Here is an 18,299-nt window from a genome sequence, read left to right on the forward strand (position 1 = left end):
TAAGATCTGTTCATCGTTCCCGGGGTGTCACACACTGCGATGTGTGCTACCCCGGGTACGATGAACAATCTGATGTGCAATTCTAGAGACAGGTACGATGTGTATGCGATGAACGTTTTAACGTTCAATCACAATTGCACGTACCTGTCACACACTGCAATGTACTTACGATGCCGGATGTGCGTCACTTACGACGTGACCCCGCCGACACATTGTAAGATACATTGCAGCGTGTAAAGCAGGCTTTAAGCAGGTTGATAACCAAGTGGTTCATCTTCTCACACATCCCGTTGGTTTGGGCATGGTATGGTGTGGTACGGACCTTTTTGCATGCGTATAGACAGCAGAACTCCTTGAAGATCTCGGCTTCAAAGGTAGGGCCTTGGTCTGTAAGTACCTTCACCGGGTAGCCATGCGGCCGACAGAAATGCGCCTAGAAAACCCTCGCTGCCGTGCGATCTGTTAGATCCTTGATGGGTACCACGACCATAAATCTTGAGTAGTGGTCCACTATTGTGAGCGCATATGTATACCCGCTCCTACTTAATGTGAGCTTGATGTGGTCCAGAGCGACGAGTTTCAACGGCTGGTTGGTGATGATCGGCTGCAATGGGGCCTTCTGGCTGGTACCATCCTTTCTTCTTAACACACAGGGACCACAATCCCGACACCATGCTTCGATGGATTCCCTCACTCCAGCCCAATAGATGCGTTCTCGCAGCAACATCTCCAATTTCTTCCAGCTGAAGTGTCCAGCTCCATCATGATAGGCCTCTAGGACCACCGATACGTATGCCTGAGGTACTACAATTTGGCATATCCTCTCATGCGTCTTGGGGTTAATCAGTCCTCTGCACAGCTTGCCTCTCTGCAAGTATAGCCGGCCCCTCTCTTTCCACAGCCTCTGTGCCTCTGCCGGTGCGGTAGGCTCCATCCTGGAATCAGCCTGGGAAATCAAAGTCTTGATCAGTTGGACTTCAGAATCTTTATCTTGGGCTTCCTGCCAACCATGGTGGGGTAGCGGATTGAACGCTGCCGCCTGCTGACTGCTGTAGGGTCTCATATTCTCCAAACCGTTAGGCTGATAGAAGGCAGGCAGCTCAATTTCTTCTAAGGGTGGCTTTACATGCTACGAGATTGCAGTGATGTCACAGCGATGTCACTAAGCGGCCGCCCAATAACAGCGGAGGGGCGGAGATGAGCGGGACGAACATTACACCCACCTTCTTCCTTCCTCATTGCTGGCGTGTGGCAGGTAAGGAGAGGTTCCTCGTTCCTGCGGCGTCACATGTAGCGATGTGTGCTGCCACAGGGATGAGGATCAACTTCGCCTCAGCAACAGCAGCGATAATTGGGAGAGGAGCCCCATGTCAACGAGGAGCGATTTTGGACGTTTTTGCAACAATCCAAAATCGCTCCTAAGAGTCACACACAACGAGATCGTTACAGCGGCCGGATGTACGTCACAAAATCCGTGACCTCAACGAGATCGCTGTAGCGATCTCGTAGCGTGCAAAGCCCGCTTAACTCATTTTCATCCACCCCACCATCAGGCAGGTGTGGCATTCTGGACAACGCATCAGCGTTGGTATTTTTCCGGCCGGCTCTGTACTTTATGGTGAAATCATAGTTCGCCAACCGGGCTACCCAACGCTTTTCCAAGGCTCCAAGCTTTGCTGTGTCCAGATGGGTCAAAGGATTGTTGTCCGTATACGCAGTGAACTTTGCAGAAGCCAGGTAGTGCTTAAATCTTTCTGTCACCGCCCAGACGAGTGCCAGGAACTCCTACTTGAAAGAACTGTAAATCTCAGGGTTCCTTTCTGTGGGGCGAAGCGTCCTGCTCGCATAAGCTATTACCTTCTCCTTGCCATTCTGCATCTGGGACAGGACAGCTCCCAATCCAACATTACTGGCATCCGTATAGAGTATGAACGGGAGGCCGTAATCGGGGTATGCCAAGATCTCTTCTCCGGTCAGGGCTGACTTCATCTGCTGGAAGGAACCTTCTTGCTCCTCGCCCCATGTGAATGGAGGACCGGAAGTTTTTCCATGTTTGGTTTGTCCAACAAGGAGGTCTTGTATAGGAGCTGCCATCTTAGTGTAGCCCTTGATGAAGCGACGGTAATAGCCCATCAGGCTCATGAATTGTCGTACCTCTTTGATGGTCGTGGGGGTTGTCCAGCTCTGGATGGCAGTTATCTTCTCTAGATCTGGAGCCACACCTTCTGCGCTTACCACATGGCCAAGATACTGGACCTTGGTCTTTAGCAAGTGGCACTTAGACGGTTTCAACTTCATCACGTACTTAGAGAGGGCTTCAAAGACTTCAGCAAGATGTTTCAGATGTTCTTCATACATCTTCGAATAAACAATGATGTCATCCAAGTTTAGCAGGACCGTTTCGAAGTTGCGATGTCCTAAGCAGCACTCCATCAATCTCTGGAAGGTTCCTGGCGCGTTGCAGAACCCAAAGGGCATGCAGTTGAACTCGCAGAGGCCCATCGGGGTGGCGAAGGCGGTCTTCTCCCGCGCTTCCTCTGCAACGGACGCCTGCCAGTAGCCACTAGTAAGATCAAGAGTAGAGAAGTAATTCGCCGTTCTCAATGCAGCCAGCAATTCCTCAATACGGGGAAGAGGGTATGCATCCTTATGGGTGATCTGGTTAATCTTCCGGTAACGAAGCTGCCCAGGGGCTACAACTGTCACGCCTAACCCTTGCCTCCCTCACGTTCCTCAACATGTCCTTAGCACACTGGTAATGTGCAGGCAGTATTGTCCTTTATCTCTCTTTGATAGGTGGGTGTGCACCTGTGGGAATGTAATGCTGGACCCCTTTGATCCTCCCAAAGTCTAACGGGTTTTTACTGAAGACTTTCTTGTACTCTTGCACTACCCTGTAAACCCCCTCCTTGTGATGTGAAGGTGTAGAGTCAGTGTCTACGTGTAGTTCTCGACACCACTCCTCCGGCTGACTTGATGAACTGTCACTGGCTGGTTGAGGTGTAATGCTGGGGGGTGCAATGGTTTGAATGGCATGTGCATCTAAAGTGAATAGCTTAGCAATAGTGGCATATCTGGGTAGCTTAACCTCCTCTTGTCTGCAATTCATCACTCTCACGGGCACTCTCCCCTTTTGGACATCAATTACTCCTCTGGCTGCCAAAACTGTGGGCCAGTGTTCTGAAGGCAGGTGCTTCACCACCGCCTTATAATCCTGTCTACGGGTACCTACTGCTGCCCTACACCAAATCATCATCTCACTCCGCGGAGGCACAACAAAAGACGCCACATCCATCACTCGCACACCACCAATCTCTTCACCGGACAGATTCACTTGTTGCTACTGCAGGAGGATCCGGATTTCACGTTGCAGAGCCCTCTGCCGGCCCACTCCTGCAGTGCAGACAGCTGTTGCAATAAATGCAATACTTCACCCAAGCATTTTTCAATAACATTAGTTCCTAAGACCATTTTCGGATTACGATCACTAGGGTCATTCTGCACCACAATAAGTCCTTGATGCTCTGGCTCCACTCGCCCCACCTTGAGAGTCACCTCCTTGAACCCCACTTGTGTCATGGGGAGTCCATTGGCCACAATGATAGTAAGGCCAGAGTCTGGTGGGGGGAGATCATCATCAGACCAGTAACGCTTATACAGTATATAGGTGTCTTACCACGTCAAAGTAACAGGGCGGATACGCCCTTACTTACGTAGCGCTCACTAATATACAAATTAGGCACACTGAATACAGTTTTATGGTAAAACAATAATGTAACAATTTATTAAGATAGCATCAGGATAATGTTCAATTATGGAATGACAGAAACAATATTACCCTGTTCTATTGATTCAATTAATGTAAATCATACAGTCAATATAAATCATAGTATATAGAGAAATAAAGCATCAATAATTACCGAAATATTGTAGCATCACTTCCCACCAGAGGGACCACGGTCAGCGAGAAGGAAATACTCTGGTATCACCATCACAGAAGAAGTGTGTCCACTGTACCTCCTGGAATGTTCCCCATCTCGCTGAACAGGGTCCCCTTTTTTATACACAGCTCTCACATCCTCCTCCATCACGGCTGCGTAGTTTTAGCAAAATCATCAGTAACTTTACCAAAGTTAAAGTTTTACTTAAGTTTTATGATTAACCACCACACAGTGCTTCAAGGTTGTCTCTTACTAACATAACCCAAAGTTTGTTTGTAAGGTTTGTTTGCTATTGTATAACATCTACTTAAGTTTTATGATTTAACCACCATGCAATGCTTTAAGGTTTACTCTTAAGGCCCCGTCACACTAAGCAACATCGCTAGCAACATCGCTGGTAACGAACAACTTTTGTGACGTTGCTAGCGATGTTGCTGTGTGTGACATCCAGCAACAACCTGGCCCCTGCTGTGAGGTCGTTGGTTGTTGCTGAATGTCCTGGGCCATTTTTTAGTTGTTGCTGTCCTGCTGTGAAGCACAGATCGCTGTGTGTGACAGCGAGACAGCAACAACTAATGTGCAGGCAGCAGGAGCCGGCTTCTGCTGAGGCTGGTAACCAATGTAAACATCGGGTAACCAAGAAGCCCTGTCCTTGGTTACCCGATATTTACCTTTGATACCAGCCTCCTCCGCTCTCACTGCCTGTGCTGCCGGCTCCTGCTCTGTGCACAGATAGCTGCAGCACACATCAGGCAATTAACCCGATGTGTGCTGTAACTAGGAGAGCAAGGAGCCAGCACTAAGCATTGTGCGCTGCTCCATGCTCTGTGCACATTTAGCTGCAGCACACATCGGGTTAATTAACCTGATGTGTGCTGTAACTAGGAGACTGGGGGCTGGTCACTGGTTGCTGGTGAGCTCACCAGCAACTTGTGTAGCCACGCTCCAGCGATCCCTGCCAGGTCAGGTTGCTGGTGGGATCGCTGGAGCGTCGCAGTGTGACAGCTCACCAGCAACCTCCTAGCAACTTACCAGCGATCCCTATCGTTGTTGGGATCGCTGGTAAGTTGCTTAGTGTGACTGGACCTTTACTAACATAACCTCAAAGTTTGTTTGTAAGGTTTGTTTGCTATTGTCTAACATGTCAAAGTTCACTGGTATGATGTTTTCACCAAGTTAACTCCTCATGTTCAGGCATAACACTCGTGGATTGTAGCATATGGACAGCATGACTTCCATAATCACCTATTCTGAAAACTGGATACCTATTCTAATCCAATCACACACTCATATTTGTCTCATTTGTATCACAATCGGTCCTTGATTATTGATGTTATGCATGACCATTGCTACACGAAACCATCAAAACGTTTTGGTCTCTTTTGTCTCCGAGCATCATACCATTATTGAACACAAGACCCACTTGTTCAAACAACATAAACATTCATTGTTCATACAGTTTTTATCTTTTCTATTAATGTTTCAATATTAATCGATAAACTAAATCACACCAACCAGGGCTTTGTCCAACAGGACTACAATAACCCACATCTGGATTAGCACAAGTTTCTTGTCCTGGTGTGTATTCAGACGACTCATTACACATCAAATTCCCTTGTATATTACTACAAGATTCATTAGTCCTGTTCACAAACATTTTAGTAAATGTCCATGAATTATTGTGAATAAACCTTGCCAGCAATATAGGTTTAAAAGCATCCGCCGTATTTAAAGTTGATTTGAAACTTATTTGAATGTTGTCCATGGTTACAGTTCCCAATTTAGTCAATCCTGTTTTTATTTCTTGGCACCCATGATCCTCCTTGAAATGCCAAGTATTGTAAGTTTGTATTAGTTCTCCTCATGTTTCCTTGCCACCAAGGAAGATTTACCCATCCGGAGAGTGGGTTCATATCCAGCAATCCATATGTTGACTGCTGTTCAATGCCTCAGAAATCACTTGATGATGTATTAAGAATTGATTGGCCATTGGCTTCTCCTGGTAGAAATTCTTCCATCCATCCACAAAAGGGAGTACCAGGACCCATAGCCACTACATCTGACACTTCATTTTCTAGATTGACCAACAATTCTGCACCAAGGATTCCATAAACTGATTTTCACTTCTGTAATCAAGAGACACAAGTATTATTCCCGCAAATAACATTTTTTCTTGAGGAACATACTCCCATTTCTCAACCCCAGGTCTTATTAATAATAGGGTATGATCTTTCCCTACTGCAATGACCTCAGCCTCAGAAGGCGGTCCTTGAACATTTTGGATCCAGATTTTGACACCTACATTAGTGATATTTGAGGACCCAAACCCCTTGTCTCCTCTAAGGGTTAATTCAGTAGGAACGCTTCCTTCCTCAGCCTGGGCTAAAGATACAGGTATCAGCAGCATCTGTGCCATTCGCTGATCTTTTTCAATAATCAAAGATTCTTCACCCATATTGATCATTATTACTTTAATTTCACCTTGATAATCTAAATCAATTACTACACCCACCACCACTGCTCCTTTTAATGTTAAAACTAGATCTTGTAGCTATTTGCCCATAATGTCCTTTCAGAATCTAACATCCAAAACCTGTGGGAATAACTCCCACCTTACCTGGTGTTATTAACACAACCTTAGTAGAATGAAGATCCAACCCGGCAGACAAAGGGGTAGATCTCTCTGGTACTACTGCTTTTTCTCCTTCAGTGGTTGTTTTGAGTATTGCAGCTGCTTTATCTGCTTTGGAATTAAACAGACATTCAAGTGAGTCAATAGGTACATGCATCTACATGAAACACAGTTGTTTTGGTATTCTGAATTAGTTCTTCAAGAATTTGCCATACCTCTTTACCCTACACCTTTTTACCATGGATCAACCAATTATGTCTTTCCACCCCATTTAAATTCATACTTTTTCCGAGTCACTTTGTACAATGGAGCCATCAATTGCCCCAAATGTTGGATATGCTGTCTCCAAAAGCCAAAAAGACCAATGTATGATTGGGTTTCTTGTTTTGACTTTGGAATAGGGAAATTGATTATTTTCTGTCTTGCCTTTGGCAAAATTTCCCTATGTCCCTTGTTCCATTGGATTCCTAGGAACTTGCCCGACTGAGCCGGTCCTTGGACCTTAGCATCATGAATCTCCCACCCTTTGGATCTCATGTGAGAGTAATTTGGTCAGCTGATCTTTTACTGACTACTCATATTTTCCCTGTATCATTATACCATTGATATAATGAGAAAACTGCATTTCTGCAGACAATGGGAACTCATCCAAGTGTTTGGCCACCATCCGATGACAGATAGTTGGACTATGAATCCAACCCTGAGGCAACCTAGTGAAAGTGTACTGCCTCCCTAGCCATGTGAAGGCAAACTAATCTTGCGCCTTCTCCTCTATTGGTATTGCGAAAAAGACATTAGCCAAGCCTATTACAGCATACCAGGTACCATCATGACTTTGAATATTTTCAACAATAGTGATAGTATCAGGAACAGCAGCGGTCAAGGGAGGAGTATGCTTATTCAACTCCCGGTAATCCACTGTCATTCTCCATGATACATCACTTTTTTTTTTTACTGGCCAAATTGGGTTATTCCATGTAGTGGTTGTAGGATGCATTACTCCTACTCCCACCGATTCTTTGATGGTTTCCCCAATTTCTTTATGACCCCCTGGGATCCTGTACTGTTTCATAGCTACCATTTTAGTAGCTGGAGGAATATGAATTGGTGGCATTTTAACTTTGCCCACCATTATTGTATTACAATGTACAAGATCCTGTTTTTGGACCCCAAAGGAAAATGTTCCTTCCTTCAGATACAGGGTCATTCCCTTCAATATATCTATGGACCAAGATATATTCATGGATAGGGACAACAAACACACTGAATTTTCTGATGAGTAAGTTCCCTATTTTTAAATCAACCTGGGTTTGTACACCCATTGTTACTTTTCCTCCTAGCCCAGCAATTTTAATCTTGGGACCTTTATACTTCTTTGGATTTCCATAAATCAAAGTAGCCTCCGCCCCTGTATCAATTAAAGCAGGGACTCTTTGAATATTCCCCCCTTTCTAATGAATTTGCAAATTTACATAGAGACATTCATCCTTTTTTATCTAAATAGGGGCTTGGCTGGCTACTTATGCATCACTATCTGATGCAGACTCTAGCTCGTGAGTAGGGGCAGATTCTGCCACACTCTTCCCCACTTGCTCTGTTCCCAAGCGTTTCAAGATATCTATCTCATTTTGGGAAAAATCTTCCACAGTCACTCGACTGCGGATATGAGGTTTTACATTCTCTACCTAGATGGACTGTCCATCCTCATCATAATGAGGATTCCCCCACCGCCCCATGCTTGGACTCGTGTTGTTTCATATTCTATTCTTTCTGATCTCTTTTTAATGGATTTCATAGTAATCCTCCCGGGTGGATCAATAGTAGGATCTGGGAAATCTTCCCAATCCTCATCAGAGGAGGTGGTATTCCACACATCCCCATCCCAATGATCCAGATCCCAGGCTACAGAGGCTGATGCAATACTTTTATGCACCTTTTCTTTGTTAACTCTACCTCTGCGTTTTTTATGCTTGTTTTGAGCTACCTTCACTAGCTTTTTCTGCAACATTCTGATAATGTTCCAACTTGTCACGGAGTAAGCGAGTATTACATTCTAACACCACTTTTTGTCCTCCGATCTCAACTACTTTTTGTTCCATTTGTGAACACTTTCTTTGTATATTGGTATTCCGCTCATGCATAACTTGGGAAGTACTGAGCAAAATCCACATACATTGTCCTATATACACATCACCCGCCTTTACGGGGACCCCCATGAGTACAGAAACAACATCATGGGGTTCTAAGGCTAACGCATAATTGCGTCTCCCCAATTAAACTGCATCACCTGACTTTGCAGGGACCCCCATGAGTACAGTAACAACATCATGGGGTTCTGAGGCTAACGCCCAATTGCGTCTCCCCAATGAAACTGCATCACCTGACTTTGCAGGGAAACCCTCGAGTAATTTAACAACATCGAGAGGCTCATTGCGTCTCCCCAATGAAACTGCATCACCTGCCTTTGCAGGGACCCCCATGAGTACAGAAACAACATCATGGGGGGTTCCATCACCTGCCTTTTGCAGGGACCCCCATGAGTACAAAAACAACATCATGGGGGGTTGCATCACCTGCCTTTTGCAGGGACCTCTATGAGTACAGAAACAACATCATGGGGTTCTGAACCCTTGAGCTTATTCTCCCAGGGTTCTGCCAATCCACAACAACGCATCTCCTGTGCTATAACAATTATGCGGAGCCTTGGTCGAGCCAGGGATCTCCACACAATCCTCCTCCTTCTTACCTTTCTTAAACATTTTTCCTGGCTTTGTGCCAAAAAGCCAAAAATTTTGGCCTAATGCCAACAAATTATTCTCTTGCTTAAAAATAAACTCAAATGCACCCTTCCAGATATTCACTATCCTGCCGACTACGCCAATTTATGTCTTACCACGTCAAAGTAACAGGGCGGATACGCCCTTACTTACGTAGCGCTCACTAATATACAAATTAGGCACACTGAATACAGTTTTATGGTAAAACAATAATGTAACAATTTATTAAGATAGCATCAGGATAATGTTCAATTATGGAATGACAGAAACAATATTACCCTGTTCTATTGATTCAATTAATGCAAATCATACAGTCAATATAAATCATAGTATATAGAGAAATAAAGCATCAATAATTACCGAAATATTGTAGCATCACTTCCCACCAGAGGGACCACGGTCAGCGAGAAGGAAATACTCTGGTATCACCATCACAGAAGAAGTGTGTCCACTGTACCTCCTGGAATGTTCCCCATCTCGCTGAACAGGGTCCCCTTTTTTATACACAGCTCTCACATCCTTCTCCATCACGGCTGCGTAGTTTTAGCAAAATCATCAGTAACTTTACCAAAGTTAAAGTTTTACTTAAGTTTTATGATTAACCACCACACAGTGCTTCAAGGTTGTCTCTTACTAACATAACCCAAAGTTTGTTTGTAAGGTTTGTTTGCTATTGTATAACATCTACTTAAGTTTTATGATTTAACCACCATGCAATGCTTTAAGGTTTACTCTTACTAACATAACCTCAAAGTTTGTTTGTAAGGTTTGTTTGCTATTGTCTAACATGTCAAAGTTCACTGGTATGATGTTTTCACCAAGTTAACTCCTCATGTTCAGGCATAACACTCGTGGATTGTAGCATATGGACAGCATGACTTCCATAATAATCACCTATTTGAAAACTGGATACCTATTCTAATCCAATCACACACTCATATTTGTCTCATTTGTATCACAATATGGTATAGTCTTTACCTGCGAGCCAGTGTCTAGGAGCGCGAACGCCGGGATCCCGTCTACGTTAAGGGAGATGATGGTGCGGCCTCCAACATACCACTCACGCCAATCAGCTGGGCCTTGGGGATCTATTCCTGAGGATTAGCCCTTGGCCTCAGGGGTTGCTCGTTTAAAGAACACCGGCAGGAGTAGTGGCCAGTCTTGTTGCATCTGTAACAAACAGGCTGTCCATACTGGTTGTTGCTCCTTCTCTGCATCCAGGGGACGTCTTCAGGGCTATCGGCGATCTGGATCTTCTCCGCTGGCTTCGTCTTTGGCTGGAGCTGCAGGGCCTCGAGGATCCTGGCGACGTCCTTGCTCAGCTGTTGAACTTGGGATGACAGATCATCGGGAGCTCCAGCGGGTGCTGGTAGCACTGCGGGTGCTGGCGGGGATAATAGAGGAGGTTTCACCAATAAGTGAGAAGTATCAGTCGGCCAGGGTGATGGTACAGAGTCACTAGCTTCCAGGCTTTGTAAAGCCTTAATGGCCAAGTCCTTTAGGACTGCGAAGTTTAAGTCTGGATGCTCCAGGGTCCACAGCCGTAGTTGCTTACGGTCCTCCGCTGACCCTAGCCCTTGTAGGAACTGCTCCACCAGCATCTTGTTACTCTCAGGCTCATTAATAAAGTCTACCTGCCTCAGGGTGTGCAAAGCGGTTTGTAGCCTCAAGGCTTAGTCCCGGATACTGTCCTGTGGACGCTGCCGGCAATTATAAAACTGCATCCTTAATTCCGCTTCCGTGCGGGTCTCAAAGGCTACTTGCAGCTTGTCAAAGATGGCGGCTACTGAGGCCCGGTCCTCATCTGTCCAAGTTTCTACTTCTTGCTCAGCGGCGCCGGTAAGCTGTCCAAGCACCACTGACGCGCGCTGCTTGCCAGTCATGTCGTACATATCAAGAACGGTACATATCTTTTTCTTGAATACCTGCAGGGCATCGGGTCGACCATCATACTGGGGAAGCCAGGCTGCACCGGGCACGTAAGGTAAGGTGATCAGCATAACCTGGGTAACTGCCGGGACCACAGGCTCCACCGCTCCTGCGACCAGAACAGGGCTTGTAGCTTCCCTGTCTTCCTGCACCGCTGCAGGAGCCACCACTCCGCCATCACTATCAGGTGCCGACATTCTTCTGGTTTTTCCCCCTTGGTTTTTTGACAGCAGTCTCGCGAGACCCACTGTCCTTTGCGCTTCCTGTCTTGGGAGTCACCGGTTTCCACCCGCGTTCCCAGTGGGCGGGGCTTCAACTTCGGCCTTTTTCGGGGAAGAAGGAGATGGTGCTGTTTTTTTGGCGCCAAAGATGGCGGACAAGATGGCGGCAGTTCAAAATTTTTCAACAGTTCACGGAATTTAAAGCAAGGCGCATGTCATCTACAGATGGGGTAGGAATCCTGTTCATGATGCCAGGTTCGGGTTGTTGTGGGCGGGGCCGCTGCCACTTCTCTGGGCCTGTTCGGGTCCGGGTTCGCTGCTGCGGCTCGAGTGGTGACCGGACACGGGCTCGTACGGCCGTCCGTCCTCACAACCATCAGAAAGGGGATACTTACAGGGGAGTTGTTGTGTCTGTGACGCCACCCGTGGGTTGCAGTGAGGGATGGCGGCATTGCCACTGCCTGGTGATGGGGCTGATGGAGCGAGACAGCAAGATTGGATCCCCTCCACGGGTAGGGGAGGTGTAGTCCCGGGGCCCGCGATCTGAACACGGGAGTGATGGCTGCTGGAGGTGGCGCGCCGGGCTGGTCCGGGGGTCAATGGTGTTCAGTAATTTCACACAAGTCCAGTAGTAAACCAAGTTGCCAGTGGCCGGCTGCCTTTGGAGGGTGCATTCGGGTCCCACACCCAGGTTAATGAACAGGTATCCCTTCCTCCTGCACCATTTGTTTGTCTTTCCTTTTAGACAACTTTGCATGAAACGGAGAAGTCCACTCCCGGTTCTGTGTGTGTTGGGAGCTGTGGCCCGCAAAAGCTGACGCTTGGGATTTCAGTGGGTTCTGGCGGACACCCTATCCCCCACGTTGGGCTTCCGTTTCACTCTATCTGGGCAGTTAACGGGACAAAGTCTGGAACCTTGTCCCCGGCTAGTTAATTGGAGAGGTGCTTGCAACCTTCCTCGCCCTAGGATCCAGGCACCTCGACTGTGCACAGGCTCTGGACCGGATTCCCGCTGTTGGCACTGGTGGGCTACAACCCTGCCCCGGTCCACTTAAGGTCTCCCGCGATCGGATCTCCATCACCTGTGGCCCTGTTCACTGTCTGCCACCTAGTCGGGTAGTCCAAGGGCTACTACCCCTGACTACACTTCTCAGTGCTTGCTCCACTTCTACGTGACTGTTTACACTTCAAAGCCTGAACTTGATCTAAACTAAAACTAAACTGACGTGTTCCCGCCTCCGACACCTCAGGAGCCCTAGGTGGGCATTCTCATCTGCCTGATCCCTCCCACTGGAGTGTCCCTATTGTCAAGAGGTGGTGGCTATGGTTTAATGGCTGTGTGTTTTGCCTGAATGCGGGTTTCTGGTGGTGACAAGGAGGAAGTACAACTTTTGTAACTACCTGATTTTTCCAGGGCATCACACTTCCCCTTTACACCTTGGAGTTGCTGGCCTGCCATACAGTAAGTGTACTATCGCAAAATGTGGTTAGCACAGCAGGGAGTGTGATCACATGCAGGCGCATCCGCCTGTCCATATCTAATGAGGGCAAGCTAACATTCATGAAAATGAACCAGGCATATAATATACTGTACAGGACTTATCCGTACCTTTTGATAACTAGAGAGATATACCATTAGTATACTATATTTGTGATTCACAAAGTTTTGGGGTCTCCCCAAATGTAAAAACAAAAAAAAAAAAAAACCAAAAAATAAAAAGTGTTGGCTAGCTCCACCTCTGCATCTTCCACCTCCACTGCCACATCCATCTACTTCTCCTCCACTTGGACCTCTACCTCATAGTTCATGTCTTTTTTCTTTTATTCTATGTTATTCTAAAGTGGGTCTGGGCGCTTTGTGGGTCACATAGGAAAACAGGCACTTTAGGGGCCTTACAGTCATATAAAAAAGCTTGGGCACCCCTATTAATGTTAACCTTTTTTCTTTATAACAATTTTGTTTTTTGCAACAGCTATTTCAGTTTCATATATCTAATAACTGATGGACTCAGTAATATTTCTGGATTGAAATGAGGTTTATTGTACTAACAGAAAATGTGCAATCTGCATTTAAACAAAAATTGATAGGTGCATAAGTATGGGCACCTCAACATAAAAGTGACATTAATATTTTGTAGATCCTCCTTTTGCAAAAATCGCAGCCTCTAGTCGCTTCCTGTAGCTTTTAATGAGTTCCTGGATCCTGGATGAAGGTATATTTGACCATTCCTGTTTACAAAACAATTCCAGTTCAGTTAAGTTTGATGGTCGCCGAGCATGGACAGCACGCTTCAAATCATCCCACAGATTTTCAATGATATTCAGGTCTGGGGACTGGTATGGCCATTCCAGAACATTGTAATTGTTCCTCTGCATGAATGCCTGAGTAGATTTGGAGCGGTATTTTGGATCATTGTCTTGCTGAAATATCCATCCCCTGCGTAACTTCAACTTCGTCACTGATTCTTGCACATTATTGTCAAGAATCTGCTGATACTGAGTTAAATCCATGTGACCCTCAACTTTAACAACATTCCCGGTGCCGGCATTGGCCACACAGCCCCAAATCATGATGGAACCTCCACCAAATTTTACTCTGGGTAGCAAGTGCTTTTCTTGGAATGCCGTGTTTTTTTGCCTCCATGCATAACACATTTTTGTATGACCAAACAACTCAATCTTTGTTTCATCAGTCCACATGACCTTCTTCCAAAATGTAACTGGCTTGTCCAAATGTGCTTTTGCATACCTCAGGCGACTCTGTTTGTGAAGTGCTTGCAGAAACGGCTTCTTTCGCATCACTCTCCCATACAACTTCTCCTTGTGCAAAGTGCGCTGTATTTTTGACCGATACACAGTGACACCATCTGCAGCAAGATGATGTTGCAGGTCTTTGGAGGTGGTCTGTGGATTGTCCTTGACTGTTCTCACCATTCTTCTTTTCTGCCTTTCTGATATTTTTCTTGGCCTGCCACTTCTGGGCTTAACAAGAACTGTACCTGTGTTCTTCCATTTCCTTACCATGTTCACAGTGGAAACTGACAGTTTTAATCTCTGAGACAACTTTTTTATCCTTCCCCTGAACAACTATGTTGAATAATCTTTGTTTTCAGATCATTTGAGAGTTGTTTTGAGGAGCCCATGATGCCACTCTTCATAGGAGAGTCAAATAGGAGAACAACTTGCAAGTGGCCACCTTAAATACCTTTTCTCATGATTGAATTCACCTGCCTATGAAGTTCAAAGCTCATTGAGGTTACAAAACCAATATAGTGCTTCAGTAAGTCAGTAAAAAGTAGTTAGGAGTGTTCAAATCAAGAAATTGATAAGGGTGCCCATACTTATGCACCTATCACATTTTGTTTAAATGCAGATTGCACATTTTCTGTTAGTACAATAAACTCATTTCAATCCAGAAATATTACTCAGTCCATCAGTTATTAGATATATGAAACTGAAATAGCTGTTGCAAAAACCCAAATTGTTATAAAGAGAAAAGGTTAACATTAATAGGGGTGCCCAAACTTTTTCATATGACTGTATGTTAAATGATTGTTCTGTGGGGGAGCTCTGGCAATCTTGGCTGTGTGGGTCAACTAGGAAAACAAGCTTTATAGGGTCTTTTGAGAAAATTATTGCTTTGTGGGGGAGCTCTGCCAATCTCGGCTGTGTGGTTCAATTCTAAAAACAGGCTATGTAGAGGCCTTTTGCTAAATGTGTTGCTTTGTTGGGAGATAAAACAATCTTGGCTGTGGGGGTAAACTATGGAAAAAAAGCTATGTGAGGGGCCTTTTGTTAAAATCGTTGCTCCTTGGGGGAACTCTTCCAAGCCCCGCAGTGGACCAACAACTTGATCCAAAAAACAGTAACCAGCTTTTTAACTGCAACATCTATATTGTACAATACTGGAGCTGAAATTTTGATTCTATGGAGAAACCGTTAAAAGAGGCAGTGTAAGGTTCAAATGAACACTCTTTCTGTATACAAATGTAGCCATGTTCTCTGCATTTTTTTTGTTGTGCAAAGAAGGTGGAGAATATCAAATAGGAGACATGGCCATGATGCTGCTGCTGGTGGTGAAGGTGGAGGTGCTGCAGGGAGAGGACATGGTTAATCTGTGTCTTACCAGAGTGGGTGGCAGCAGTGGTAGAGTGGAGTCACAGGAGGCAGTGGCGGTGGGTGTCCCAAAAACTGTTGGCTGTGCTGGTGCTAGGGCAGCCGTGCTGGGGCTGCAGCGGTGGCTGGGGCAGCTGTGCTGTGGCTTGGGATGTGGCTAGGGGCATACATAGAAAACATGGGGCTCCCTTTCAAAAAAGATAATAATAATATTTGTCTGGGTCACAGAAGAGCATATTTCACAACTTACAGCCCTTATGAAATAATTTTCTTCCTATTGAAGCCCCTAGATTCCCCTTTCATTTCAGCCATAAAATATGATAGCAACAAAAGTGCCCCAACACTGTATGATACCCCACAGTAAATTCCTCCACAGTACCCTCCACACACACAGTATGATGATCCTACTGTACTCCCCTTCAACTACCCTGGCAATGAATGGTGACCCTGACACAGTAAGATTCCCACCTGTGACCCCCAAACAGCCCTCCATGCAGTATAATGGCCCTTACTATCCTCCAAATAGTATAAGAGACCCCACACAGCACTCCACAAAGTATGACGGACCCCACACACACACAAACCTTCACACTATATAATTGCTTGCACACAGTATAATGACCATCATATAACTACAGATAAAGTATAAAGGATTCCTTATAGCCCTCCAAATATTATAATGGCCCCACAAAGCCTTCCATATAATAAAATGGGTCTCGCATAGTCCTCCATATTGTAGTAGGCCTCACATAGTCCTCCATATAGTAATAAACCTCACATAGTCATCCATATAGTAATCGGCCTCACATTGTCCTCCATATAGTAATGGGCCTCACATAGTCCTCCATATAGTAATGGGCCTCACATAGTCCTCCATATAATATAATGCTCCCACAGTTCTCCATATAGAATGGGCCCTTCATAGTCCTCCATATAGTAATAAACCTCACATAGTCATCCATATATTAATGGGCCTCACATAGTCCTCCATATAGTAATGGGCCTCACATAGTCCTCCATATAATATAATGCTCCCACATATTCCTCCATATAGAATGGACCCTTCATAGTCCTCCATACAGAATGGGCCTCACATAGTCTTCCATATTGTCTAATGCACCCCATAGTCCTTCATGTACTATAATACACTCCCCATATTCCTCCACATAGCATTATGCACCCCCATATTGCATTATGGAGCCACCCACATAGCACTATGCATCCTCACATAGCATTATACTGCCCCACATAGCATTTTGCTGCCCCACATATTGTTATGCACCCACACATAGCATTGTGCACCCCCACATAGCATTATACAACCCTTATAGCATTATAAACCCCCATGTAGCATTATGCGCCCCCACCGTGTACTGAATACATACTCAATGTCAGACTGGGGAGTTTGGGGACCACAGGAGTAATTGACTCTAGGGGCCCACCTTACAGCTACAAAGAGAGAAAAACTGCCACACCATCATCAGAAAACATATTACCACCACATAGTGACCGAATACAACCATATATAAGGGAGAAATACCATAACTCCATGACCAGACAACATAATGACTGAATAATACCACAAACAAGTGAGAAATACTTCAACACTGTAATCAGACCACATATTGACCAAATAATACTGCATACAGGAGAGAAATACCACCATACCGTGACCAGACCACATATTACGATGACATAGTGTTCGAATACAACAACATACAAGGGTCAAATACCAACACCCCATGACCAGACCACATAGTGACTGGATAATACTACAATAATGATCATGAATAAAAACCACAAAACGAATAACACTAATATTACCATCAGTGCATTATACACAGGAGCTCTGTATATAAAGTACAGTGTGTGTGTACATGTAATACACTGACTTACCAGTGACGAAATATACAGGAGCTCTGTATATATTGCATGTGTATAATGTACAAGTAATACAGTGATCACCAGTGACATTATACACAGGCACTCAGTATATAGTGTCAGTGTACTAGTAATACAGTGATTACCGGGAACATTATAGAGAGGAATTCTGTATATAGTGTACAGATAATACAGTGATCACCAGTGACTTAATAAACAAGAGATCTGTGTATAGGTAATACAGAGACCACCAGGGACATTATACACAGGAGCTCTATATATACTGTATAGTGTGTGTGTACATGTAATTCACTGACTTACTAGTGATGTCTCTAGCTGAGGTTATTCACTTTTGGTTTTCCTCTTCATCCGGCACTGACTGCCATCACTTCTTCCTGCCATGACACAACTCTAAAGAAAATAACACACAGTCACCTATAGCCGATCACTCTCAGAGCACATTCCTCACTTTTTTACCAATTTCTACACTACGTCAGACTTTTGTTCCCCCCATGGAAGACAGTATACTCAAAATTAAATTATATTACAGCAGTAATAATGTCCTCTAGTTTGCCGCTACAGTAATTATCTACACTATTTGCCACCATAAACCAATAATGTCTGGCCCCCTGTATTTAATAATGTCTCCCATCCTAACTCCTTTTATTTAAAAATGTCTCCCATTCTAGGCTCCCATGTTCCCCCATCCTCGGCCTCTATGTTCCTCCATCCCAGGCCCCTAAACTGCCCCATCCTGGTCAATTATGTTCCTCCATCCCAGGTCCCTAACCTGCCCCATACT

General features: G+C 45.1%; 1 long non-coding RNA gene across 1 annotated transcript; it reads right to left on the bottom strand.

The window, feature by feature from the left end:
• Positions 1 to 3,639: 3,639 nt before the first annotated feature.
• LOC142291116 (uncharacterized) lies at positions 3,640 to 10,230 on the bottom strand. The gene is made up of 3 exons (XR_012750436.1): positions 9,711 to 10,230; positions 6,559 to 6,684; positions 3,640 to 6,067 (listed from the first exon to the last, which is right to left on the bottom strand). It is a non-coding gene; the product is annotated as an uncharacterized LOC142291116 (long non-coding RNA).
• Positions 10,231 to 18,299: the final 8,069 nt, after the last annotated feature.

Source organism: Anomaloglossus baeobatrachus, chromosome 1, assembly GCF_048569485.1.
Source record: "Anomaloglossus baeobatrachus isolate aAnoBae1 chromosome 1, aAnoBae1.hap1, whole genome shotgun sequence".
Classification (NCBI taxonomy): Eukaryota; Metazoa; Chordata; class Amphibia; order Anura; family Aromobatidae; genus Anomaloglossus; species Anomaloglossus baeobatrachus.